Consider the following 27,517-nt stretch of genomic DNA (forward strand, 5'->3'; position numbering starts at 1 on the left):
TTCAGTCACTTCTGGAAGGATTCCACATTGCTTAGGAGTTCTACACATTTGAAACCTATTTTAATCCTAAATTCTACTTCTTGGAAGCATTCTAGGTATATGTTGCTCAGGCTTGTCCACAAACAGCAGATTAGGGTGCCCAATCTGGACAGCAATAAAATGACATTGGGCCACCCTAATCTCTTTCCCCTTTTTTCTACAGTTCTGCAAGTGTGTGTGTGTGGGGAGGGGGCTCATTTACTATTTCAATATCTATAAACTACAAAAAAAAAGTGCAAAATTCATCTTGACACTGTTAAATGAGTTTAAAACAAGATTGGTGAAAATGCATGCAAATAGAAATGATTCATATTAAAGCAAAAATCAATCTAGCCCAAAGCAAACTAATAGCCTTCGCACAGATTTGTATTCACATACTTACGCATCACTTAGCTAACTGTCGGACACCTTTACTGAAGTTGGTAGGATCTTATGTTTAGAAGAGGCCTTAAGGTGTGGTTTTAAACTAATTTAATTAAAACGGTACAAAAAGTTGTGCTCATACTCTTAGATGCGATTAGTGTTCCAGCTTCATGAATTAGCCAGGTATCAGCTTAACCACAGTAATTGTGCATGCAAGCCTAAACCTGTGGCTATCATCAGGTACAGTGTGATTCATCCCAGGGAAATCTGTCAAGAAATGAGTATGTTTATTATCTGCTTTTAAACTCATCTCCTACTAATAGTTAAATTTACTTTCAGTAGGTACAGTGCACGATCCTATTAACTCTAACCAAGGGAAACGGAATCTGAAACTCTTGACATCAGTGGGTACCCAGTCTTGCAACTTTCATAATATATGGTGATAAAAATTCCCCAATGATTAACTAGATATGACATTCGTCTTAATTTATAGGAAGGAACTCACTAACACAAGTAGCACTAATAAAAACAACCAACCACAAATTTGGTGAATGTGTTGTGTGTTCAGCATGTAAGCAGAATCTGCCCCTAACAGATTACACCGAAATCAACAAGCCTGTGGAGACTGGTATTTCCATTTGCAGTTTCCAATTAAAACATGCATTATTTATAGCAATAGAACCTTTGCCTGAATATAACACAACGAAGAGTACTTTGTCAACTCCGTTACAGTCCCTAACCTATGCTGAGGCCGCACCTTGGGGAACTACTGCTCTATGAAACATCTTTCCTGACAGCAAAGGGAAGTAAGAAGGAAAGGGAATGCAAGGGGCAGTTTGCGCAAGAGGAAGCACAGTTTATTTAACGGCTTTATAACAGTCACATAGAAAACTTACCTCAATTTCCCCCCCGACTTGCCTAAGTTGACACTCAAAAACCCACTTATGTCTACTGGTTTACACAGAAAGAAAACAAAGCATATTAACGTAGATATTCCTAGAAAAATTGTGCTTGGAGACGGAAGCAGACTCTGAAGACTTGTAATATACGTGACAGTTGAACTAGAAACTAATTCTTTACTGATCTAATTATATTTAAAATATTTTATACTAATAAATTAGAGTTTTAAATTATAGTCACTTTAGTCTTCCATTAATAGCTACTCCTGAACGACTACAGTGTGTGGACTTTTGATAAAAGGCTAGCATTCCAAGATGTCTTACACAACAAACAAGAAACAGGTCAAAATTATTACTTTCTGTATCTAAATTTTCTTTTTCTAGAGAGCAAGGAAGTATTTCTGATAGATTGTGTCATATTTATATTGAAAGACCACTTATAAGGACATACCAAAATCCTTCACTTTACTGCAGAGTAACTATACTGCCTGAGGCTAGTATAAAGAACAGATTAGAATTTGGGTCTATAAATCATACCTTATACGTACAAAAACTGCTCCACAGCCAGTCTTTTCAGTAAACTAGCTAATGCTGAATATTTCTGCCCACTTACAATAGGCTAATAAATATACAAAAAGGAAATAAAGCACTCATTTTATATTCAAGATCCCACTCCTAATTAACTTATCAAGCCTATTATACAGCCTGCACTAACAACAGTGGAGGGGGAGAAAAAAAAGGGGAAAAAAACCCCAGCACATTAAAAATTCTAGTGAGCATGCAACTGCACCATGCTATGCCTGCAGCTCTGCTACTCCAAGCTGTACTCTTGCCTGTTCTCAAATGCTAAGGTTGAGCTTGGTGCTTATACGAAACACGTGAAAACAGGATAGAAAGCTGCCAGAAGTAATCTCTAGTAATTACTAGTAATTTAGTAAGTGGTATAGACCATTCTTCACAACATTACTGAATAAATTCCGTAAAATAGTAGGTACTAGATTGCTTACACCACAATTGTCAAGGTGACATCAAAATGAAAGCTCAATTCACTTACCAACTATTAGAAGTTCCCTTGCGCTTTTTGCAAGATTGGAACTGTTGATCTGAGTTTTGGCTGAATTCCAGTTTGGTTAATTAAATTCCTACACATATCTACATACCCTCCGCAGTTCACATCTTTTGCTACCGCTAAATGCTATTAAACAATCAACATGTTAAGTCAACGTCCTCTGGGCCTAACATCAACAAGGATCAAAATATTTCCCCAATGCAAAGTTAGTGACAAGCTGCTGGAATCCTTCAGAGTAAAGTAGTGCTGTTGTCGTAAATTAGTACTTACCATTCAAGCAATTTCAAGTTAAAGAACCATCAGACTGTTGTACAAACAAGTTAAAATGCTGCAATGTAAATTGTATTGAGGAAAGAAAATATTTCCCATTAGTAATTTTGTATGTGCTCAGTTGCAAATGTCCAACTATTATACTTACAGATGAAGAGGAACCAAGTGTTTATGTTTGGTATGCATTTCCAACCTTCCAACCTTTTCTGTCCCAGCTGTACAACAGGAAGATGAGGTCTGTGATGCTCATCAGTTTCTAACAGTATAAGCATTTTCTTCCCTGAAAAAAGTTTCTCTTTAATTCTTTAATAAAGATTCTACCTACAATTTGCCAGTAGCTACTCTCCACATAACTCTTTTACTAACATTTTCCTGTAAATCAAGACATCTAAAACTCACCCAAAGGGAAACTTTTATCTTCTTGAAGTAGTATATTCTTACAATTGTGTTTAAGAGAACAGTGTAGGCACACTCCAGTCACTATTTGCTTCTGTCTGGTAGGAAGTTGTGATGTTAGGTTTTTTATTTTTAGCAAGAGTTACATTTCTCGAGTAACATTCATAGCTAATAACAGACTCCACAAAACCACCATAGTCAAAGAATAAATGTGGAGTCCTAGAGTAAAACCAGTCCTCTAACAGCCTAAAATTAGAAAGCATTCCATTCTTCTAATTTAATCTTTTTTTAAAGTGAGCAATTTCTATTTGGCTAAATAAGGTACAGATGTATTTAATCATTGAATTTTCAAGTCAAGTTTATTTGATGTCATATTTCAAGAGTTTATATTTTTACTTCAACATTGGATTAGCTTATGATAACAGACACATTCTGTTATAAAATTTAATGAATTTTTTTTACCATATTATGAGTGCTACGCCATCAGTAGATTTTCTTGAATCATTTACTGTTTTATATAGAGACCTGTATTAAAAATGAGAGATGTAGTACAGAAACCACCTGTAGGGTTCGCTGTCAGCTTTGGTACATTTCAAGATATTCTGCCTTGAAATGTCAAACTCTTCATTTGTAAATAAGTGGAATATATCAGCAAGAGGTAACCAGAACAAAAATCAACACGTCCACCCTTTGTGCAACACAAATCTCCACACTCCTCTCAGCCCATTGGAGTTACCACCTGTACAATAACGCACACAAAGCTTTTTGGGAAGACCATCCTAAGTGCTTCTAATTGTCACATTAAGGACCATTTCTTCTCTTCTTCCAGATAACTCCTGGCTTTTAGCAGAAAAGTCTGACAATGCCAACAGCTTCTTTATTTGCCTGGATGCTCTGGTGGAAGTTTAAGCGTGAAGAACCTAATGTTCCACAGGAAGTTATTTGATGGTAAAGGTGTGCTGGGAACTGGTTAATGAGGTTCCTGAACCCAGGTGATATTTTTTAATGTGTTTTCGGAGAAGTTGTTTGTCAGGGGAAGAATAGCAGCAAAAACTACAGCCAAATGCCTCACCAGTGTGATGTCAGCGTATGTGAAGGTCCAAGCTCTTTTTCTGAATGCTGTAAAAAAATTAAAAGGGTATCAGACATTAGTAGCATCAGTAGCAGTGAGCACTGCACAAACACAGGCAGTCAGTCTCTAGCTGGAGTGTTCACAAATCCAAAATAGCGAAACAGTATGTCAGGGGATAAGTCATCCCTAGCAAGATCTCATACCTCTGTCCAGTGGCAGGGCTAGACCAGAACACAGAACACATTTTTTTTTCCTACCACTGGAGTAAGTTAGTGGAATTTGCACCATGTTTTCAGCAATATTTCTATTTTAGTGTCAGTTGTGCACCTGTGGATATACCTGTTCTTTGAAAAATAAAACCTCTGTACAGGCATTAAGAATCTGAACTCTTACAAGCACGCATTCCAATTTACTTTTTACGCATTTACATTCTTAGGATACAATTGCACCACCATGCAGCCACACACACCACAGATGCACACAGTTGCATGCGCATGTGAATCTGCATGCAATTTCAGCTCAACGTAGTGAAAGCTGCAAACTAGTCTGAATATGCTGAAGTTTTGACCTTGTATTTGTCATTTCATTCTACCTATTTTGCATTATGACAAAGGGATATATCTCAAAATAAAGAACTTAACCATAACACAAATACTGTCAAGGATTCATTCTATATTAAAATGTGAGGTCTGCTACATACTTACCATGGGTCTATCATCTGCTCCTAATCAAAATCTCAGTTCTTTCGGATTCAGGGAATACCAAATATAGGATCTAAACCTTTGGGTTTTGGCACTTCCCCTGAACAAGGCCATCCTAGAATACAACTGTATACAGGCTGTAAGAGAATCCAGACTGAGACTTGTGGGTCAGTCTCAGCACTTGTTAACTAACACCAAAGAATCAGATTTCAGAACTTACCAATTTCTAACGTAAGCTTCTCTGAATTTAAGGTTTCCCTTAAACAGATATTGAGGTTTATTTTGGCAACAACTATTTGCAGCCCTATGAGCTAGGAAAATTAAAACAATCACCTACAGTAAGATTCATCCCACATAATGTTAGCCAACAGGCATATTATCTTCTAGATTTCCTCTGTAAAGCTAACTGTAGGTAGGCAGTAAGTAACCCTAACGGGGGCAAATTAGCCCACACATTTAAGTAATGTCTCATATGAAATTAAGATGTCTTGTGGGAATGCCTATCATTCTCCATTGAGTACAGAAGGGGATCCACAGAGAGGTCAGATTAAACAACCGACTAAGTTGGCTAAAATTTATTCTTAGACTCAGTAATGTATACACCATACCAGTTTAAAAACCTCTTGGTTGGTACTGCAAATATTTACGGGTTTTCTATATTCAGGGTTGGAGTACTTAGGTGGTGGTGCTACTTACATGAATGCAACAAGCAAAAGACTGGACTTTCTTAAAGTATGCTTAATCAGATAAGTATACCTTAACACTCCTTCCCCCTCACACCTAACAAAAAATATAATTGGTTGACCTGGCATGTAAGAAAATATTTTACTACACAGGCATATAAAAACTTGGGGTTTCAAGCTAAGATTTACACAAAAGATGAAATATTTTCCCATAATTCTTATTAAAGCAACACAGAACTCTTTAAAACCCTATCTGTATCATCATCAGGAATACACAACTTTCAGGAAATCCTCTTGCAGTCTTTGACAGCAAAACTACCAAAAATGTGAACCTGTCAGATTCTGTGCCATTAGAAGCAGTAACTAAGCAAGGCAGGTATCTCAAGCACATTTACATCTCTTTTTCTATATAGCTCTGAGCTCTTGATATGACAAAAGCCTTGAAGGGACTCTACATATTGTAAACAGCCCAGTTACACACGCATTTTAAGTCTTGAGTTCATTATGTATATATATTTATGTGTGTGTATGTATATCAATACACACAGAGATGTACTTTAAAATTAAATTTCACTGTAATCCTAAATTTTGATGAGCAGTTGCCACTGCAGATTTCACTATCTTGTTTTTCATTCAACGTCTCTGGTAAACTCAAAGCACAGATAATCTTAATGGGTGAGAGCTTGAATAATGAAACTCTTTTCTAATTGAGTATCAGTAAACAATATACCTTAATTCGCAAACTAAATCAGAATACTGGAAAAGTTGAGAGATGACACTTTTCTGTATATTCCATCACTGCAGTTATGCCATCCTTAGTCTTGCTTACACTTAGATCTGTACGCTCATGTGTGATTTCTATTCTTTTACACCTCACTTTTGAAAACAGTCCACTGAATCAGTCAATGGGTTCTATGTGGGTGTAAAGTATATGCTTGGGGACTGGAAAAGGGTTGGGTTTGGTTGGGGATTTTTTTCTTTCTTTTTTTCTTCTTTTGTATTCCTATATTTTGTTGTATTTTTGATACAATTTCAGAAATAGAGGGTGTTATATTCTAGTGTGCTTAAAAATCTTAAGACTATTACAGACCTGAAATAGATTACTTAAGGGCAAAAAAAAAGTTTAACTGTATTTACCCAATTCAGGCAAACTGTTTCACAAGTGGCAATTTCAAACATCCAAACTATTTAGGTCTGGAACACTATGCAGGCATTTGCACTTACCACTATCCAGACAGAAACTAAATATTGTAAATATAGGTTTTACAAACAAGGAGAGAGTACTTTCAGACAGTGTTATCGTTTACTCTTACAGACACTGGTTAAAACATTCACTTCCTCATCTCATAGACTCTCATTATAGAATAAGTTTTTAACTTATTATACAACAATTCTATTAACTTCAAATGGAACTAGTTCCACAGCAAAAGTTAAGCATGCAAGTGTTTATATTATGATGGCTAATGCGCATCTAACAGGGCAAAGCAGGCTGGTGGAAGGAGGCACACTGTTAATTTGCAAGCAACAAAATCTTTGATCCCTGTAAGTAGGGCTGACTTATTACAAATAAATGAAAAAGTATATGCTTGTAAAGTAATACTGCAAAAAGAGACAAAATACAATGACAGGTATTACAAAATGGTTTATTAAAAAAATAGATTTTTAGTAGTACAGGACTTAATAACAGTCCCCTGTCATGCTTAGCTGTATCCTATAACTAAAGCTTATTGGATAGGAGAGGAAACTGTATTTCTTGTGCCTGCTAGAGTAATGCATAAAGAGTAATAGATTATCAGTGTTCCACTTTATAGCCTGGAGTTCACCACTACCGTTCCCCTCATATTTTCCAACCACTATTTTCTCCTGCTCATGTATTAGGACATACATGATACTTCCTAGAAAGTAAATATCTGCAAACAAGTAGCTGTCTTTGTAACAAGGCCAATAAGTGACTGCTCCATTATACAAATTTTCTTCATTTTTTGTTACCACATTTGGATAATGTTTACAATTCTGCATTTTTACACAGCTACCACAAAAATTAGGAAGAAGCCTTTTTCCCTGTTATTCCATTACCAGATACTGAAAAGCTCTTAGTGAAGAAAGAACTGACTTTAAGCTGAAGGTATCTTATTGCTTTTGATAGATGCATTTCCAGATTTTAATTCTGGCATCAAAAGACTCTCCAAAAGGAGCACTAGTTTTGTAATCAGAATTATCTTTACTATGACAGATAAAGAAACAGAGTAAATTAAGCTTTCCCCCACATAAGTAACAAATCAAATCTAGCTGTCTCTCCACCAACCACTGCATACCTCAAGAAGTGACTTGTGGACATTAGCTTATCTTAGTTTAAACCTTTTGAGTTTAAAAAAAACCCAAAGCAAACAGTACATCATTTAGTGTACAGAGTTGAAAGACACAAGAATTTAACATTTAAACAGCCTCTAAGGCTGCTAAGTACATTCAACATGTACGGCAGCTTTACTAAGACTAGCTAATGCTCCCACTCATCACGTGATGCACTCTGCCAACACTGCAAAATGAAATGTGTTAGCACTGTCAGAAATGTGATCATTTCCTCAATCGGTGGGGGCAGGAGGGTGGAATCAAAACACTACGAGCAATGCTGCAGACAAAATCAGTGTGAAAAAGCAGCATGGTACACCTAATACGGCAAATTAAGACATACAGTTAGCGAATGAACACATTTTTGTTTTTATACAAGTCACTACCATTTGTCCCAGTACCCCTTCACACACAGACACAGATACTATCACCTTCTTCTACCAGATATTTTTGTATTTACCACATTAGTGTTCCATACATCTTCCAGCACAGTCTATGCAGTAGTTATATACAGAAAGAACTGTGAAGAGGGGATGGAAAGCAATCCCTTTAAACAAAAAAGCCTTCATAGAGCCAAGCTCCCTACCGGAATAAATTTAAATGCTTGACTTGGCTTTTATTAATGGATAGGAGTGCATACCTTAAAGTGTGGGGTTTTGTTGTTGTTTTTTAAAAGCCAACAGATTTACAGAATTTGTCCAACAGAGGCACTATTTACACTTACCAACTATATGAGCAGAGTCAACATTTGTAGGGCCTCTCACTAGCGCGTATTCGGAAGTGCCGCTGCAGAGAGCTTGCGCCAATGGAGACATAAGAGCAGAGCTCACATTTGAAAGGCTTCTCACCTACCAGGAAATGGAAAGCAAACATGAAGGATGTAGTGTCTTCTATGGGAACACAAAGTGTGTGTGGGAAATTCAAAAGAATATCAGTGGATTAGCATTTACAGCACATCCTCAAAGCCACAGCTCATCTTTCACATGATCTTGTTGCTAATGAAGCATGATCTTAGATAATGGTCTAGGTAGTTAAAGGTTACAGTCTGTTTTACCAGTAGGAGACCTACTGCATCTAAATTTGGCTTCCACCTTAAATCTAATCAAGAAAAACTGGCCAGAACCATTTCCAAATTTAGTTTTGATCTTTTTTTCTGAATCAAAGTTCAGAAGACCAACTCTCAGCATACTCTATGTCACCAATTAAAAACAAACAAACAAACAAAATCCCTCAGAAAGGGGGAAATGTAGCAGAACAGGAAATTTTCAAGAAGAAAAAGGAAATTACGCTAAGGGAAAGTCATTTTAACTTAATGAAGAAAACACACAAAGAATTTTCTGTAAAGACAGCAAGGACAACATTTAGGTCACAAATACAAAGGAAAACAATGGTCTTCAATAACAAAAACATTGAGAGGTACATTCTTAAAGGACTAGCCTCCCCTTTCCTCTACATTCCCACTGACAATTTCTAATTCACAATATTTACCTTCATATTTTTCTGATGTACTAAAACTATGAAGTATTAGCCTTACAGTGGAGAACCTGAAATGAACCTAACCAGAAAGAAAACACCGACTTTAAAAAAAAAAAGTGAAACAACCACAGAACGGTCAAGGTTGAATGGAATCTCTGGAGGTCATTTGATCCAACCTCCAAATAGGCAAACCTATTTTCATTTTTGCAGCCAAAAATAAAAACACAAACCAAACAAATAAATACCTTTGAATTAAAAAAATAATGAAAAGTGAACATATTTTAAGAATCTAAGTCGGAACACCAACCCTGGTATAGTAATAATTCTCCTCGAGATAGCATTTCATGCCAACGTTATTACAAGTAACTCTCCAGCTCCAGTTTTATTAGTGTTACCTTTTAAGAATTAATGCAGGGGATATTACATTGTATGATCACTGCATAGTCAGCATGATGTGGAAATTAAAGCATTTTTTTATGTTTACCCTCAGTTGTCAATGGGGAAGCAAACAGGAAGAGGCTGATGACATTTTCAGGAGCAGTTGTCAATGGTTTGATATCTCGATAATAAATTACATTTTCATAGGTAATAAGCAGCTTCCTAAAACTCATTAAATATGTTTGCTGTAGGTTACATAGCAAGTCAGCTGCAGAACAAGGAATAGGAGACAGTTCTGGATTTGCAATCCTTCTTCTAGACAATGACTTATTTTGTTCACTTTTTGCAAAAGTTTAATTTATTTTGCATGTTTTTGGTCACTTGTCTACTTATGCACCTGAACATCATTAACAGTGCCCGGCCACACTGCCTAGCCAGCCTCCTAGGAGAAGTCAGTCGTCTCGTCTTTGGGTATTGCTCTCCTTTTCCTGTACCTTTTGAAGCCCTGTCAGTTGCCTTCTACATAAGCTAAGAATGTTTAATAGAGCAAGTGTCTGTCTTCGAAGACATGGCATACTTGCTACCAGAGAGATTGAGAGCCATCTGTTCCAGTAGCATGAGATGTCTATCAGCCCCCTTCACACCTATGTTTCCTGCCAGACATCTGCCTACCCTTCTCTGCTGCTGTGGGCGATGCCATGGCTCCAATGCTGCGGGACGGAGCACCACCCACGTCACTCAAGTGTCGGAGCGCTGCACTCCTGCCAAACCACTGCAAGAGTATTTCATTTCTTCAACTCGTTGAAAAGTTAATTTTGCCAGTGTGGACACAGGCGGATATTCCCTATTCACGACTCTGCCAGGTCCTATAGGACAAGTTCTCCGCAAGCTGATTTATTTAAATATTATCACAAGCAGCTAATTGGCTCCCCACTGTCCTGTCCACCCACTCACTGCACACATCAAGTAGCAGGTTTCAGAAGGCCATTAATGCAACATAGCATGTTCCCATCCTATTCATTCAGTTAAACTTATTTTCTAACCCTCTAAAATGCCCGGTTCAGAAAAAAAGGAGAAAGGCTTCACTTTTTAAATACCAACAAGATGGCACAGATCCAACAATTCCAGGCAGACAGTGATACAAAGTACGTTCTTCTGTATAAATTCAGAATTTCTAATGCAAGTGCCTTTTTTGGCAGACCGATCGACTTAATATAACCATGGCAACGCAAAGTCTATGTAAACAAATCATTTGACCAAGACAGAAAGAACCCCAGAGCATCAGTCACAGAGAGGCTAGGCCTTTGATAGAGGTTCAAGATTAAACTTTAAAACAGAAAACTGAAGCAAGCAGCTTTCCAGAAAATGAACGGGAAAGTAGCCAAAGTGGACAAACAACAATCTATTATATTAAAAATCTTGAAATATGCCAATATGTGCAAGTTGATTTAAAAAGTTTTGAGCAGACATTCCCATTCATTCCTGGCCATGGAGTATCAGTATGGAACAAAAAATTATGAACTGGTTGAAGTCCACATCCATCTGAACTAGCAAAGGCATCCTTTTCAGTTAACGTGCCAGGGTCATAAGCTGTCCTTGTCTTTGCAGTATGTATACCTCTACATAAGTGTCTTCTGAATATAGATCCTAAACCAGGATTTCCATAAAGATACCCATATTCAGGAAGGCAAATCAAACATATCCTTAAAGATCAATATCCCTCAATGCCACAAAAAACATTTAAGTTAAAAATTTGCCTGGTTTTTAAAATCAGGATCAGTGTTTGGTTTTTGCATATTCAACGCAAGAGGGAGAACTACCAATAGGTAAAAAAATACCCCTTTTCTCCAGAAATCCTTTTCACAGCATAAAAACAGCACTCCTATGCAGCAGTCAATATTCAACTGTACAGTACCTTTTTTTCTCCCTGAGCAGTTTATCTAAGTGGTAACATAAAAAAGACACACATATAATCCACCTGTATGCATTAACATATGCTGGTCAAAGTGGCCTTGAGCCTTGTTTTGTATTCACAGAGCTGGCAGCGAAAGGCTTTGATGCCAGCATGCGTCCCCATGTGTTTCTGCAGAGCTAACTATAAGAATGCTTCCTGCCAGAAAGGAAATGAACCTTGTCACAGCTGGAAAACCATCATCTATTCTTCCTGTGTAAGTGGTCTGAAGGGATGACATTTCTCAGCTAATTTAGGCTTTTAATGCCTTTTATCACGAGTGTTTAAAGCTATTAGTTAGGAAAGATTGATATCATTATAGGAGGGATGAGAGCACAAGATTCCTATCAGACCTGTCTACAACCAAGTACTTCAGTTGTTATTTTATTATCTTTTATTTATTAACTATTTATTTATATTCCCAGAATGACATACTTTGCTGTGTTGAGTAATTTACTAGCAGCCAATACTGCATAATGCAACATGATTATATTGGATTGTTGTATTTTGATGTTTGAACGGTCCACCTAAGTCTTCTATAATTTTTTTGTCTGGATGAAAAAGACAGATTCTACTTTCTCAATTGCATGACGTGCTACTATTTCAGGCCATCAAGTGGAATTTATTTAGAAGGAAAAATAATGCATATGAAAATTATATGTGTGCTTATATACAAAGAGAGGATTCCTAGGGAACAAAATTGTAAAACATTTGAAAAGGCGTACACAGATCTGCTGTTCCAAACTCCTTGATTTTCCAGATTCTTCCCCGCATCACGCTTAGAATACTTCAAAACCATTTAACACACTGTCTTAAGCACTAAAAGTTCCTCAAAACTCAGCAACAACAGAGAAAGCACTGGTTGTTCACAAATTCACAAACAAGTCTATAATGCTGTAACACACAATAATTTCAAAGGGAGAAATATAAGCAAAGAACAACTTTAAAACCCTTGTCTTGTGGATGTCAACTATAGCAGGTTTAAAAGATGCTTACATCTCTATCCAGATTATTGATCAGCACTCAGCAAAAGGAAACAATGTCCTTTTGAATCATACCTGTAAATAATTAATTACTAAGTAAATACTATTTCCAAATACACGCACTACGTTCACGTTAGATGTAATAAACAGGATTACTCATTCTTTAAACACTCTGTAATGAAAACATAGCTATTTTCATGACACGCTTGTGAAGATAATTAAAGTTCTGTTATTTTGAAAACGAAGTATTTTAGACAACAACAAAATTAGTTTATATTATACTGAAGACTTCTACTGGTAAGAATATTTCTGCTAATTCTGAATTAAGAGTGAATCATACAGCTGTTATTTTATGCAACAGTATTCAAAACAAGAAAGATGCAAAAGGAGATTTAATCCTCAGTTATTTGTGTGGATTAACACTTTCTTGCACCAGAGAAATAAAGCTTACATTGCTCAAAGAATAAAAGCCCTTAACTTGCATGAGGGAACTTAAGTACTCAGGGGAGTTGTTGAAGTGTTCGATGCATAGAAGGTGTGAAAGCTAAAACAACAATCTCAGTAGAACCAAGGGCCTGTATGGAAAAATCTGGGATTTAAACAGCAGGCTTCAAAATGAAAGCCAATTCTGAAAGGCAAGCTGTGCCATTCTGAATAACTCTTTGTATTAATTTTTCCCCTCTTCCCTAAACATTTGTGATCTTTCAAGAGGAAAAACCATCACAAAAAAAACTGTCAAAGATCTAGATTCTCAACTCCTACAGGACAGACAGAACTTTTTTAGAGCTACGAAGCAGAGACCAAAAATGCAGGGGCTAATTTCTGTAATATCTTTGTGAATCCAAAACAGGTACAGTAGTTCAAAGGTATAACATGCCTATTCACAAACTAGGAAAGTGTTCTTTGTTATCATTTCTACTCATTGAAATCAGAATTAAAACTGTACTACTTATATATTTAAAAGACGTCTTTCACAATGACATAAAGAACAACCTTCATTAGGGGATTAAATGCTTTATAGAAAAGTAGAGCTATTTGGATTTTCTAGCTATTTGAATTACTCCTTAAAAAACCTGTAAGCATGGCTGCCTATTTCCAGCACAGGTAATAGCTTTAAATGCGGATTTCAGAATTCTGATAATATTGTGGGCAGTGCCTATTGTATGCAGTGCTGTGGTGCAAACTCCCCCAAAATACTGATGTGTTCTTTTTTCTTTAAGGAAAGAATTCAAGGATTCAATTCTAATATGGATGATTTAACCTTTCATCCTTCAGGTGTAAATAAGGTGTGTTTGAGACAGTGGGAAATTCCGACCCATTAAGACTAAAGGGTCTTGAGTACTCTCGATCAAGTTTTAGGCTCCACAAAGGTCCCACATGCATTATAACACCTAGATTTTAATGAAACAGTCAGGCAAGACTATCAATAAACCTGTCTTGCTAGGAATCAGTTTCATTCTTCCCAGTTAGCTTTTGAACACTGATTATAGGCAGCTGATCCTCACAGATGCCACTATGATTTTCCCTTCTTTATATGAACTATCAGATAAAACAGCAACTGAAAAGGTTAGACTGCCCTCTCTCTGTGGCTTCTTGCTAACTACTTGATCTATAACTTAAACAGAATTACGGCCACACACTTTCAAGAAATTCACAATGGTAGGTATTAATCAGCATTTTCCCATATAGTCATAAAAAACCCAATACTCCAAATCAGTAATATGTTACACCTCCATAAAGTTTTAGATGATAAAACTGTACTTCGTTGCTGAAATAAGACAATAAAATTGGGTTATATTGTTTAGTATCACTAGTATTCCCTGTGAATTGAGACCTTTAACTCGCATGCACTGTCAGCAGAATGCACAAGCCATCCTTGTACATGAATGCATTAATTAATATGTGAATTAAAAGCATCACTATGTTTAGTGTATTCTGTTTTATTTTCTGATGGGAGAAAAATGGCCATGAGAACATTTTGAATTGTAATGTTATATTAATTTAACTTGAAATACAGAAAATGAGTATTTGAAAGATGTAAGCAAGACTTAGGTGACATTAACTAATAATGTCATGGGATTCGGCGGTTCGGCTATTTTATCCTTTAAAATATACACACACCTAATGCCATAGTCATAAAAATCTTAAACCTTCATATAGAACTGCCTTTTTTATAAACTTGAAATAGATTTTACTAAATAAATTCTACTGACTAATACTGAAAAGAATTAAGACTTCCAATTCATACATTCCAGCTATGCTTGTAGCAAATAAATTAGGTGGAAGTCATCATTTTAAACTCTAACATCAGCAGGTAGTCTGGACTGAGGTTTACAGGTAAAGAGGAACACTGAAAAAGCATTTGAAAAGTAAAAGCCAATGTGCTGTTGTTCATTTGCTGCCCCCTTCTGGGGAAAAAAAACATTAAAAAAAAAAACAACTGGGGAAAAACAAAACCAATAAAGCAAACACTGCAAGACCACCAGGAAAACAGCCCTTCTCTGCATACCATTACCTACATTTCTCTGATAACTCAACCTTGTGACAGCAGATCTTTTTCAGTTTAAAGGCGCTTTTTTTTAAGTTTTAATTTTAAAGTATCAATAGACTCTAAAATATATTTCCCAAATGACTCTGTTAATCTAGGCATAATGAGAGACGATTCCGGGGAGAAAATGAGGCTACTTGCTTTGGCACTCTGGAGCTCTGCGTAGCAGCACAGACTGCGCACTCGGAGTGGCAGTCAGTGCAGCAGCACTATCTTTATGCCATTCTGCCATCAGCTGTTCAACCTAAGCTGTGGGACACAACACTGAGCTGGCCGCAGTTCGCAATAGATTCTCTTCTGCCGTGGGGTCAGGGCCTTTAGTGGAAAGAAATAAGAGACAGCCACAGGCTGATAATATGGCTAATTGCTGGTTTCATTAGTTTGCCCTTCAAAGAGGCTGTAGGAAAGACACAGTGTTAACATGAAGTTTGCTTTGCTGTACAGATAGCACAGCAAAACTCAAGTCAGAACTAGGTATGAAAAGTTCAAGTAAGTTCTTAATCTTTGCAGTAATTAGAAGCATCGTTCCAGAGAGAGCTCCAGAGGCCTAGTCTGTAAGTGCTCTTTTTACTTCCGAAACAGAGAGGTAATGTGTTCATCAGATGATGACACATTTCATATGTAACCTCAGACTAAATTTGGATTGCCATGCTCCACTGGTTCGAAAATAACAGTTGTAATGATATAGTGATGTGAAGTGCTTAACCTTATACTTCTCCAACTTCTTTAAAACTGAGACAAGTTATTTCAAAATACCTCACTGTGAACACGGGAGCAACTTGTCTACCTGCTTTGTGAATTTGTAATGACTGAACTGTGCTTTGACTATGACAAGGCTTGTTAACTGACTACTTAATTTGAAAAAAAAAAAACAAACCCCCAAAAAAACCAACCCACCCCCCCCCAAAAAAACCCACAGATGCCTATGTGAAAGGTACATCATCAGCACATCAGTCTACTCCCTACCTACTAGCAAAGCTGCTAATTCACTACAAGTAATCAGGCCTTGTTAAACCACAATACTATCCAAACACAAATTCCTTTTTTTCTTTCTTTTTATTACACTAATTTCAGCAAGCTACTAAAACATTTATTTCTTTCTTTCCATGTAAGCAATAACAACTTCAAACCAGGAAATCCAGATTCGGTATAGAAAATTACTTCAGTCCTAGAAAACAGTGTGGTAAAGAAGCTACTTGGGGAAAAAACTTTGACAATTTGAATTAATTAGATTATAATACACAACTTTAGAAGTCAGAAAGTGATTTCTCTAGTTAAACTGAAGTTGTCTATTGTCAAAATATTTTCTAATAATGTAACAGACATATGTATGGCCATAAACAACAGCAATAAAAAAAAGAACATCCCCAAAACCAAACTCACACACTTAGAAGAAACCTAGAGAAACAGAATGTACATTAACTTCTCTATCTAAATACCAGAAAAGCTGTCATTAGAACATTGCATGATGTCAACTCATGGATGGGTGGCTACTAGAGGTAACCATCTTCTTCATCAAAGAAAAAAAGATCTTTTCTGAATAACAGGAAAGCATCAAATGCCTTCTCAAGTTCTCTTTGGAAGAGAGGATGCACTCGAGGTCAGACAAAGTCTTAGTGCTAACTCTTACAACTGCAGATAAGTGGAATTTTTTATTAACTGACAAAATTGGTGCTTCAATAAATATGCCTTTTCGAAATGCAGCCATGACTGCAAAGGAAGCTGTACATTGTCACAGTTTTTTATCTAGGTTACGCGCAGAATCCCAAGAAGTCTCACAGCACATCTCTTGGCTCTTCAAAGAGCACTTCTCAATGGCTCTCCTTTGTTATTGCTTGTAACAAAATGTAAGAAAAAACCTTTAGAAACACCTTCTGATCAGCACTTTATTCAAAAGACTGATACTATCACAAACTAAGTAGAAGACAGCTATTTGAATAGGGTACCTTATTTTTGTTCAGGCTATCTGTGGGCAACTTACTTATAAAAATAAGCAAGTAAGTAAGTAAGTAAATAAATGTGCCACATTATCAATTGTTCTGCAATGAAGATCTACAGAAGTACTTGGAGCATAACAAACAAAATGCAATTTTTGCTATAATACGGGTCATACCTATCGTAGGTACTATGTGCAAACTAACTTGAATCCTTCTTTCTAGTTGCTTTTGTGTTGGAGCACACAGGACTATCTTCAGCTATTTTTCTTCTCTTTCGTTTGTTTTTCATTTGTCTTTTTTTCTGATGGATCTGTTTGTGATGTCCATTCATCTGATGTCTGGTTTTGAGTACTTGATCCCAAAATGAAGACAGAAGGGCTGTAGAAGTTTTGTGATTTTCCATATGCTCTTTCCATTCTGCTCTAGATTGCCAATTAACAAACATGTTAAGTAAACTAATTCAAAAAGAAACCCAACATACAGTATCAACCAATATTTTACATTACCATCAGTGACTGAAAAGACTTAAGAATTTGAGATAAGATACTTTCAGGTGAAAGACAAAGTTGTAGAGGGACTTTTGAGATAGTGTAACCCTCATAATTCAGTCCATTAACAGAGAAGAAAAACCTTGCCGATCATTCTGTGTTACATTTGTGAAACATACACACACGAAGGGAAGAAAATAGCTTCCCAAAAAAACTAGACAAGCCATTTGTTTGGAGTTTTTTGGTCTGGGGTTTTGTTTGTTTTTAAACTGTAGGCCAGAATTAGATCCAAGTTGTTAAATATCATTCTTGGATGCACACTTTCATTATAAAATTGCCACAGTGCTGCTCAGCACAAAGAGAAAAACGAAGTGAAATAAGCACAAATTATAATGATAAAAATGATAGCGTTTGGAAAGTTACTACTGTGTTTGACACACTTGCCACCAAAATAAATATCCCTGTTTTTTGAAAGTGACATAGCAGAAAGGAGAACCATGATTTTCAGGAATCTGATTTGACCTGAATCCCTTGGGTTTACCAGATTACAATGTATTTATCATACAAAAGCTTTATCTAACAATGCACATTTTAAATAGTTGTATTTTCTAAGTTTCCTCAGCTAATGATCATTATACATGTAGATAAAGAACAAGCAACATATTTACATAATATAACTATTACGTTGCAAGGAATTGATTTATTTTTATGTCAGGAATATCCAAATATTAAGTTTCCTTTCTCATACTCCTGTTGTTAAAATAGCATAAAACTCTAATTACATTGTTAGACTAATATCAAGATCAGGGAAATGACAGCCATTTCCAACCTAAAATATAAACTTAAAAAACACAGTGCTGCACACACTTTTTAATATATAGCATGTTTTGTAAGACTAGGAAAAAAATTAAATAAACCCGTTAGATGATTGAGAAGATAGCCAGTATTTGTTTCAGAACAAGGGGAATAGTTTCATCCACAGAAAATATCATTTGGCACAGAATCACTTAATTTGACTCTATCTATCTCTTTGGTCCTGACATAGTTTGCATATTACTGCTTTTGTATGGGTTAATTATTTTAGCAAAAAAGTATCAAAAATTCTCTTTTTGCCACACCCCCCCAAGTCTACAAACAAGATATAAAAGGTGATGTTAATTGTTAGATAAATGAATCAATCTCAAAACATTTGCACCAACTCTGAAGATGACTTGTAAAATCCATCAACCTAAGCAGTATCAAATGCTCCCCACAAGGGCTTGGTAATGTAAGACATTTCAGCACACTGCTGTTTACAGGAAGGAAAAAAAAAAAAAAAGATTTTTTCTTCACCCAGTGTCATCAAGCCTTATTTATTAAATTGCCAATTCCTTTTAACATGATGGCACAGCAAGCATCGGATTACAAACCCTGCTGGATTATGGAACCTCCAGTGATGGGGGGAGAAGGGAAGATAAATTGCCAATTTTATGACCATTTACAGATAAAAATTTTTTTTTTTAAATGTCTTATGCTTTTTTGAGATGGTATATTCAAGGCACTATTAGGAATAAACAAATACTTACCTGACCCTCCGTTCAGCATACACCAGCTCCATGCCTCAGCGTGGTTCGGTGGTCAATACATCACCACCAACACGGTATATGTTAGGATGTCATGATGGAGCTGAAGCCAGTGACCCTAAAGGGTCTAGATCTCACAGGACCTAAGGAAGAAATATGTGACCTTTTATATAGCAATGTACTGTATGGTCTCACAGCCTAGTAAGTCAGAGCATACAGCACACACCGCGAAAGATGATGGCATTTCTGGTAATTTATTTTAGTACGTTAAGGTAGATTCCCAACATAATTCCCACAACACAAAATAAATCCGATATTAAGAAACAAAAAAAATCCCAGCTCATTAAAGTTGCTAAGCCAAGAAAAAAAAATTAGGAATTGCCAAAATTAAAGTTGCCTTGGTAACTTTAATTTCATTGCTTTTTGTGTATATACTCTATGCTCACTAAACAATAAACCAAGGCTAATGAAAAACTACCTGTTCTACACACTGAATTTTGGAAGGATCATGTGGGGGGAAAAAGAAATTGTATACAGTCAAGTCAGGCAATTGAAGATTTTGCAAGCATACCCACCAACACAGATGACGAGTGTTTGACTTTGCAATCTTTATTGTGAGTTTTCTTGAATTTTTTGTGGGTTTTTTTAAAACATGTTTAACATGTTTTAGGCTTTATTTTTTGAAACAAAATACCTAAGAAGTTAACACAAATTCTAGATTTCACAACGGGGGTTATATTTGGGCCGACTGGCATTGCTGAAACCCTTAGATACACCAGAAACCTCTGACACTTGAACTAATTGCCATTTGAGTAATGACAGCAATAGTAAACAGAAGTGGTTGTGTTGTATTAACGCTGGTTCACATATCTGAGACTCTAAATCCCTTCTGTCCACTTTAGGACACCCTGTTGCCCACGTTAGTTTCATTCTCCCCACTTTATTTTATTCTCTGTCTACTATGCCCTGTCCCACTAGCAGTTTTCCTAACGTGCCAAATTCTGCTTGAGTACATCTCCTCATCTCATCATGTCCGCTAGCAACTTCTCACAGGTTTTCCAGCCCACTGGTCGTTAGTATCCAACTCTTTTTATTAGCTTTCTATGAAAGAATTAAAAACCTTTGCAGCCAGGTACCAAAGAAAACTGGCAAGTTTTCTTAGTCCCTGTCCCTGCCTCCCTAAAACAGTCTGTCATGGACTATTAGGGCTTTTTAAATAAAAGGTATCCACAGTCTTACTGGTTCCACTTGAAAACATTATGAACAGAAAGTTTTCCCCCCCACATGCATTCTAGAAAATTGATTGAATCATTTTGGTTGATCTGTTTTTAAAGGAAAAGTGTCAGTTGGAGGCAAAGAACGAACATGAAAAATTTCAGCCAATACAGTTTAAAGAAACAAACAATAAAGCAAGACAGGAGAGCAAGTGAAAACAGTACCTTTTAAATAAACAGCAACATCCGTAACAAAGCCGACCACCTAGAGTAGTAAAAAAAAAAAAAAACAAAACGCAGTGCGGTTTTATAACACTAAATATGAAGTAAGCAGTTAAAATATAGAAGAAGTGAGAGAGATGCAGGCATATGTCATAAATTCATTTAATTTCTGTTTTCAGAGGAAGGGGCCTTCTTTAACATAATCTTGGGGAAAGTATATTTATCAGCATGAAGATGAACTGCTGCTAGAGACGTATAGCCTTTACCACTATTAAAAAATAAATTACAAAATCAAATTTGATGGTGTAAGAATGCACAGCTCTCCCCGGCTTTTGTTCACCCCGTAAGAGACAAAGCTTCATAGAGTCCTTTGAAAGTTGCTTTAGGATTTAAGAAGTGTTGAAGTTAGCCGTAAGTATTGATCATTTGATGGAACTAAAGTAAATATATATCGATTGATAGGCTGCTATATGTTTCCCCATCAGATTTACCCTGCTTCAATTAACGAGATTAACCGAAGACAGCAGTCAGAAATCAGAAATGCAGGGACAAGTCTCTCCACATAGCTCTGTTCTAACCACAAGCCTAGGACTTTGTAGGTCAAGGTCTGAGGAACTGGAACTGCTAACAGTATGAACTGCAACATGTGCTTTTGACATCATTAAATGTCCAAAAAAGAATCAGAAAGAGACCAAACTCTTGGTCAAAAAAGACCTAAATTGTACATTGAACCTGGCTGGCCATCATTCCGAGTATTACAATTCTGGTGTTATTCCAGTCACATTGACATAAAGCTAAAGTCAGAAAAGCTTCAGACATGAAGCGTCCTTCACCTTTGATGTTTTAAGCAGTACAGTACTCCTCCGTGCAAGTGAAGGGCCCAGTTTGATAACAAAAATCCAATAAAACTGAGGTAATACAGAGCCTTCCTTGTACGAAGGAAGAATCTCCACCTACTGCACATGGAAAGAAAGTTCTCACTGAGCAAGATGGCGCAAGACTGATGAAAGAAGATAAACTTGCTGCTACCAACTTAACAAATGAGAATTTCCTTTTAAACTAACAGACAACTGGTTATCTAATCAAGCAATTATCAATTGCCAAAATAAGCCCAACGGAAACTCAAATCAATATAAAACCCAAGCATCTCATCACGTCCTGCATCCAGATTCCCTGCACTCAGTGTCATTGTCATTTTTTTTTCTCCTCTATCTACTTAACAGCTGCTCAGCTGCGAGCTCAACACAGCTGCTACACCCCACCGCCACCAACAGCCTTTGAAGATGGGGATCCTTGTTTAGTGCCTTCAAGCAAACTGTAAGAAGTCCCTAATCCTCTTCCCCCCCGCTCAAACCAGTTTCAATCTAGCTTAATGAATTGTAAAGCCTTCTTCCACCAATTAAAACAAATGTATTTGTACATACACTTGCCTTAAGCAAATATTTAGCACTGGGAAATTCACCTCCACTCTATAAAAGCAGACAGAAGTAAAACATTTCATCAGAAATCCAGTACATGTTTATAGTATTTATGAAGCATTTGTTGAACTTTATAAACTAAGCAGTTAAAAAAAAAAAGTAGAAAGACCTATTGAAGTGAGGGAGGGGGGAATAAAAATAATTAAAAAACAATCCACCTACATTTGGAAAAAACGTCTCTCACATTCAGTACATGGATGCAGTTTGAAGTTGTAACCATGGTTGCGCAGATGCTTGTAGACCTTGACCCATTCCTTAGCTGTATGAAAAGCCACAGTGTGTTATAATGTTAAAATCAGATTAAATACATTAATTTAAAATAGAAAAAAGACTTATCTCTACATGAAACAATTATTAACATAAAAGTTCAAGCTTAACTCCTATGTAGTTTTAAAGTGTTTTGTGCTTATTTAAGCAATATGAGGCTGAATTTGGCTGAGGTGCACACTATTTCAGAAGACAGAGCAATTATTAATTATGAAGACACAATTTCACCATGAGGGTTCTGGTGGCAAAAGCAAGGTTAGCTCAGCAATAAGGACGCTCAATGCACTCCTCTCCCCCAATGTCAAAACAAAACAAAAAACAGGATAGCAAGCAGTTCTCAAAGACTTCAAACCACAATTTAAAGTGAGTTAGCAAAATATATACTTGCAGTGGAGTTATTTCAATGTGAATTATAGAGCATATGAAAAATACGGAAGGAACAGATACTTAGGAAACATCAAAATACCCAAGCTTCAAAGGACTAGTTTTAGTGGCGAGATGCTATACACTACTTGTCCACTTTCTTCTAAGCACATCTGCTGACAGTCTAAATTTGGTCTGGGGAAAGTACTGGTTAGAGATTGCAGGTTTTGCGCAGAGGATTTCTGTTTAATGGGAAATGCAATCAAGACCACCAACCCTTTCCTGCAAAGGTTTTAATATAAAATCACTCAATTTTGTGGCAACTTTTGGACACTTTTTTTAAGGTTTAAGATTCAAAGACCAAAAACGATGACAGGCAGCGTGATTAGTCTTTCAGGTCTTTCGCCTCTTTATCCCTGATGCAAATGGTAACCTGTCACTATACTGCCTATACAAATATCAACAACTATTTTAATTTAGACAAGTAAACAACACATAACATTGCATAACTGCATACAAGAATCTCTCAGCATGACAAATTGATAGCTTTGTCCTAAATAGGAGATCAAGAAGAAACTTCAGTATACTCCACCAAAGCATTTTAGCGATTTGTACATTTTTCTCTATTAATCAGTTAGGCTTTCATGTCCGTTAAAAGTTATAACAAGCATACTGTAGCAAAGAATGTTAGCAATTACAGCTAAAACTTGACACTAAGTTAAACACAAGCGTGGTGCTAAGAAGCTACAGTTAAAACTTATTTCAAAAACTATCCCCGTAGCAAGCAGGAAGGCTCGCACAGCCATGGTATCAGCTCCACAAGCATAATAAATTGGCAGACAATAGTTCTTTGTAATGTTACAGTAAAATTCCCTTTAAGGGAATGAAATGTCTGAAAAATACTAGCAATCTGAAGACTTCTCACAATTTCTTTAATGTTTCTTCTCCACCTCAAAATTGTATAGAAATTAGCATGGCATTAAATAGATTTTTAGAAAGGCTTCCTTTGCTCACATTTATCACAAAAATGCAAACAATATTTTAAAAAAGTAAAATATTTAGAGTTCTATAATACTACCAACAGCTAAAAAAAGTTATTAAGTATTTAACCTACTAATTTTTTCAACAGGGAGCTAAAATTAAGTAAACTTTCTGCATATGTTAACATAACAGCGAATGGTAAGTTATAATCTTCAAAATTCATTGCCTCCTGGACATGATGGAAATTGTCAAAAACGTATCCCAGAAAACCTAGTCCCAAGTTGTTTTCTCACTACAGTTGTAAGGGTTATAGATTTTTGATTTTTTTTCCCCCCAAAAAGGAAATTACCCATTCAAGAGACAACTTATAATTTATCAATACAAAACATTTCTCCTTTCACTTAAGAAAACATTGTTTGTATAAGCACTCATAAATCTTTTCACTGATGTAGTCATCTCTTTTCTGAAATACTGTGAATTTCAGCTGTCTTTCTACGTGCTCTCCTTCCCAACCTCTTAGAGGAAAAGACCGCACTGCGGCCTTGTCGGCTTATGGTCACATACAATTAAGTGGAGAGACAGTATGTTGTCATGAAGCAAATAAGATACTCATTTTGCTTTTAGTTCTAAAAATGACCCTTTTTTTAGTTACTTGTCCTGCAGAAATTCTGCAATAACCTTCTATGAAAATTCTATCTCCTGCCCTTTTAAACAGTAAAAGCCCCAAACAACCACATCTATCCCAAAGACAAAGACAACTTCAAAATTAGACTGCACAACACATAACCTAATCTAAACCCTTCAAAACCAACACCACAACACAGACGCAATGCCCGGCCTGGCTACAATCATGGGAAGCCCTGTTATTCTGCATTTCCCAATGCTCCTAACATTGCCTGTTTTCTTATCTGACCACTTCCACAAACTTCAGAGCACTCCTGTGAGCCATCATCTTATTTCACATAAATTATCTGGTTTTGCGCTAGCCTTATTGAGCAATCAGAACCGAATCAGTAATTCAACCCAGGCAGCAAGAATTTGGTCTATATTAGCAGTAGCAGCCAAGGAAACTTTGCTAAATATCAATCAATCACTGCAATCACCTGCAACAATGAATGGTTAAACAGAAAAATGCCCAGACTACCTTTGTTCACAAATCTTTCAAGATTCTACCTAGAGACTTGAAAGTAAGCACTAAATGCATGGCTTTATTGAAGGCAAAACACTTGCAATTAGTTGCAGAAACATTTTTAAGTTTTGTGGTCAATGCAAAGGAGAACAACACTAGAATACTGGAATTACGTCCTCTTGTGATTTAAGAGACACAGATTATGTTCCTCTGCAAAGGACCTCCATTTATAAATGAAGATAGTATTTAGCTATTAGTTGTGTCACACAACTTAAGAGATAAAAAGCATTCATCTTGATAGAGGTGCCTTTACAGTAATGTTACAGAGCCATTAAAAGCTAATAATATTTAAATTATTGCAATATGATGGTCAACTACTCCTAAAAATATTCAGAATCCACAATATAAAATGAGACAGGATTTTGCCGAATGAAGGAACATCATCAAAAAGCGCACATTTACAACACTTTTTAGAATTTTTGTAATTCTTATATTTCCTTTGTTTAAACCAGTATGAAGATGTTTTCCTGTAGCTTCTCATGATAACATTTACAGCTCATGCTGAAACTCTCTAGTAAATCTTGCATTGAATAAAGTTATGTGCACAGAGAAGTTTATAGCTGAGGCAATTGTATGAGAATAAAAAATAAAATTTGACTTACTGGTAAAATCACTGCGTGGACATTTAAACATAGCGTGATAATGGCAAGCTACATGAAGATCCGCTCAGTTTCAAAAGATGATGAATACATTCTGCATTGAGATGAGGTTTTCTCTGATGGCTGTTTCTGTGCACTTCCCAGGCACTTTATGACATAAAAACACTTTCACAGATGAGGCACTGGTAGGTTTCTTTTATCCACTTGCGTGATCTTAAACGATTTTCCATTAAGTACCACTCAGTCATGCGGCAATAAACGCATTTAAAGCCACAATCCACATCGTGACCCTTTTCATGGATTTTATGAGCACCTTTCGACTTCAGTGCTACGTTGCACGCGTTGCAGAAATGCTGCGTTCTCTCAGAACCCAACTTTAAGGCGCAGTCATCTTTCACAGGATGAGCTAACCCTTTACTGTCACATCTGGCTTTCTTCCGATTTTTGTAATTTTTACACCTTGATTCAGCTGTAGGGATTTTTATCCTCCCAGCTAAGGTCCGAGTTCTAACACTGGAAACACGACAGAGGCCAAGATGCACAGACTGGGCTGCTTCTTCATCTTCGCTCTTTTTGGATTCACTGGAGTCCATGGAATATAAAAGAGAAGTTGGCACTGCAGAACAGGGCTCCTCAAGCTGCAAATAAGCTGCTTCTTCTTCAAACAAGGTATTCACAGGAAGGAGAGGCATGAAGATTATTGCTCTGACTGCCTGGGCTCATGTCACAACAGCAAGGACTAATAGTTTGAAGCATCTGATACACAGATAAGACACAGACATTTTTGAAAGATTTTCTTTGTTGTCTTTATTTTCTTGGTTACCTTCATCTCCCATGCTATACGACTCATTTTCGTCTTGGTCCATTTTAGGACAGCCTGAAATTTGACATGCTGTATCTGTTTCATGCAAATGAGCCAGGTATGCCCTGATCTTACTTTTGATGTTGCTTGGGAACTGGCAGAGCTTGCACCTGTATACCTCCATCAGAAACATTTCCACCAGGCCAGCAATCTGGGCTTCAAAACTTTCAAGGCGCAGCGGCATACAACTCGGATGTTGTGATTTCCTCGAGGTGATACAGGTTCATTGATGCAACACATTGGTATTTGTATTTAAATTCATTCATCTTCCATAGTTGCTGGTAGGTAAATCTACAAAAGACAATAAACAAGCCAGTTAAAATCCACTTTATGATTTCAAATGCCGTTTATCAAAACTCTAGGCCACAATGAAATATAGATTCAGATTCCAGTCGTAGGGATGTCTGTAGATCTTAAGACTATCTGAAAGGAGCGAGGGTTTTGCCAGGAGAAAAATGATCACTCAAATCTCTTGTGGAAATCAAAAAGGAACTACGGGTTAATAATATTATGTCATTTTTTTTGCGTTAAGTTTGTAACAGTTCCCGCTATGAAACCGGCGGTATTAATCTTAAAGCAAAGAACGCTGGCGAGAAAGCTGTACCGCTAATACTCGGAGGCCTCCGGACCGCAACCATTTACCCGCGTACCGTAGGAGCAGCACAGCGCCCCTCGCTAAGGCCCCGCCAGCCCTCCCTGTGCGGCTCAGCGCAGCCGGACCGAGTCTGGAGAAGCAAACGAAGAGGAGCAACGCCTTACAAGACGCGCCAGCTGCCTCCGGAGAGCCCGCACCGAACCGCCTGGCAGGCCCCTCCCGCCGCCAGCCCCTTTCCGCGCTCCAGCGGCTGGAAGGGGCGCCCTCGTCCCGGTCAGGTTCCCTGAGGAGACGCCCGGGGCCCGGCCACCCCGCGAGGTGAGGCGGTGCCACTGCGAATGCGGCTAGTGGGGCCGAGCACCCGATCTTGGCTCCACCTCCCCCCCGCCCCTCTCCCGGCGGCGGCGGCGGCGGCGGCGGCGGCACTGAACCCGCCGCCGCCCGGCCTCCCGGCGCCGGGCCGCTCCCGCTTCGCCCAGGGCGCCGCCTCCCCTCAGCCGCCGCCGGGGGAGGAGGGGGCGGAGCTTCCGGCCCGCACCCTGCCCAGGGCGCGGGGTTCACTTCCGGCGACCGGCTGCCCCCG

General features: G+C 37.4%; 1 pseudogene; it reads right to left on the reverse strand.

Annotated features, from left to right (window-relative positions):
- On the reverse strand, nt 1-27,437 carry LOC142078377 (uncharacterized; annotated as a pseudogene).
- Nucleotides 27,438-27,517: the final 80 nt, after the last annotated feature.

This window comes from Calonectris borealis, chromosome 2, assembly GCF_964195595.1.
Source record: "Calonectris borealis chromosome 2, bCalBor7.hap1.2, whole genome shotgun sequence".
In the NCBI taxonomy this organism is placed as follows: Eukaryota; Metazoa; Chordata; class Aves; order Procellariiformes; family Procellariidae; genus Calonectris; species Calonectris borealis.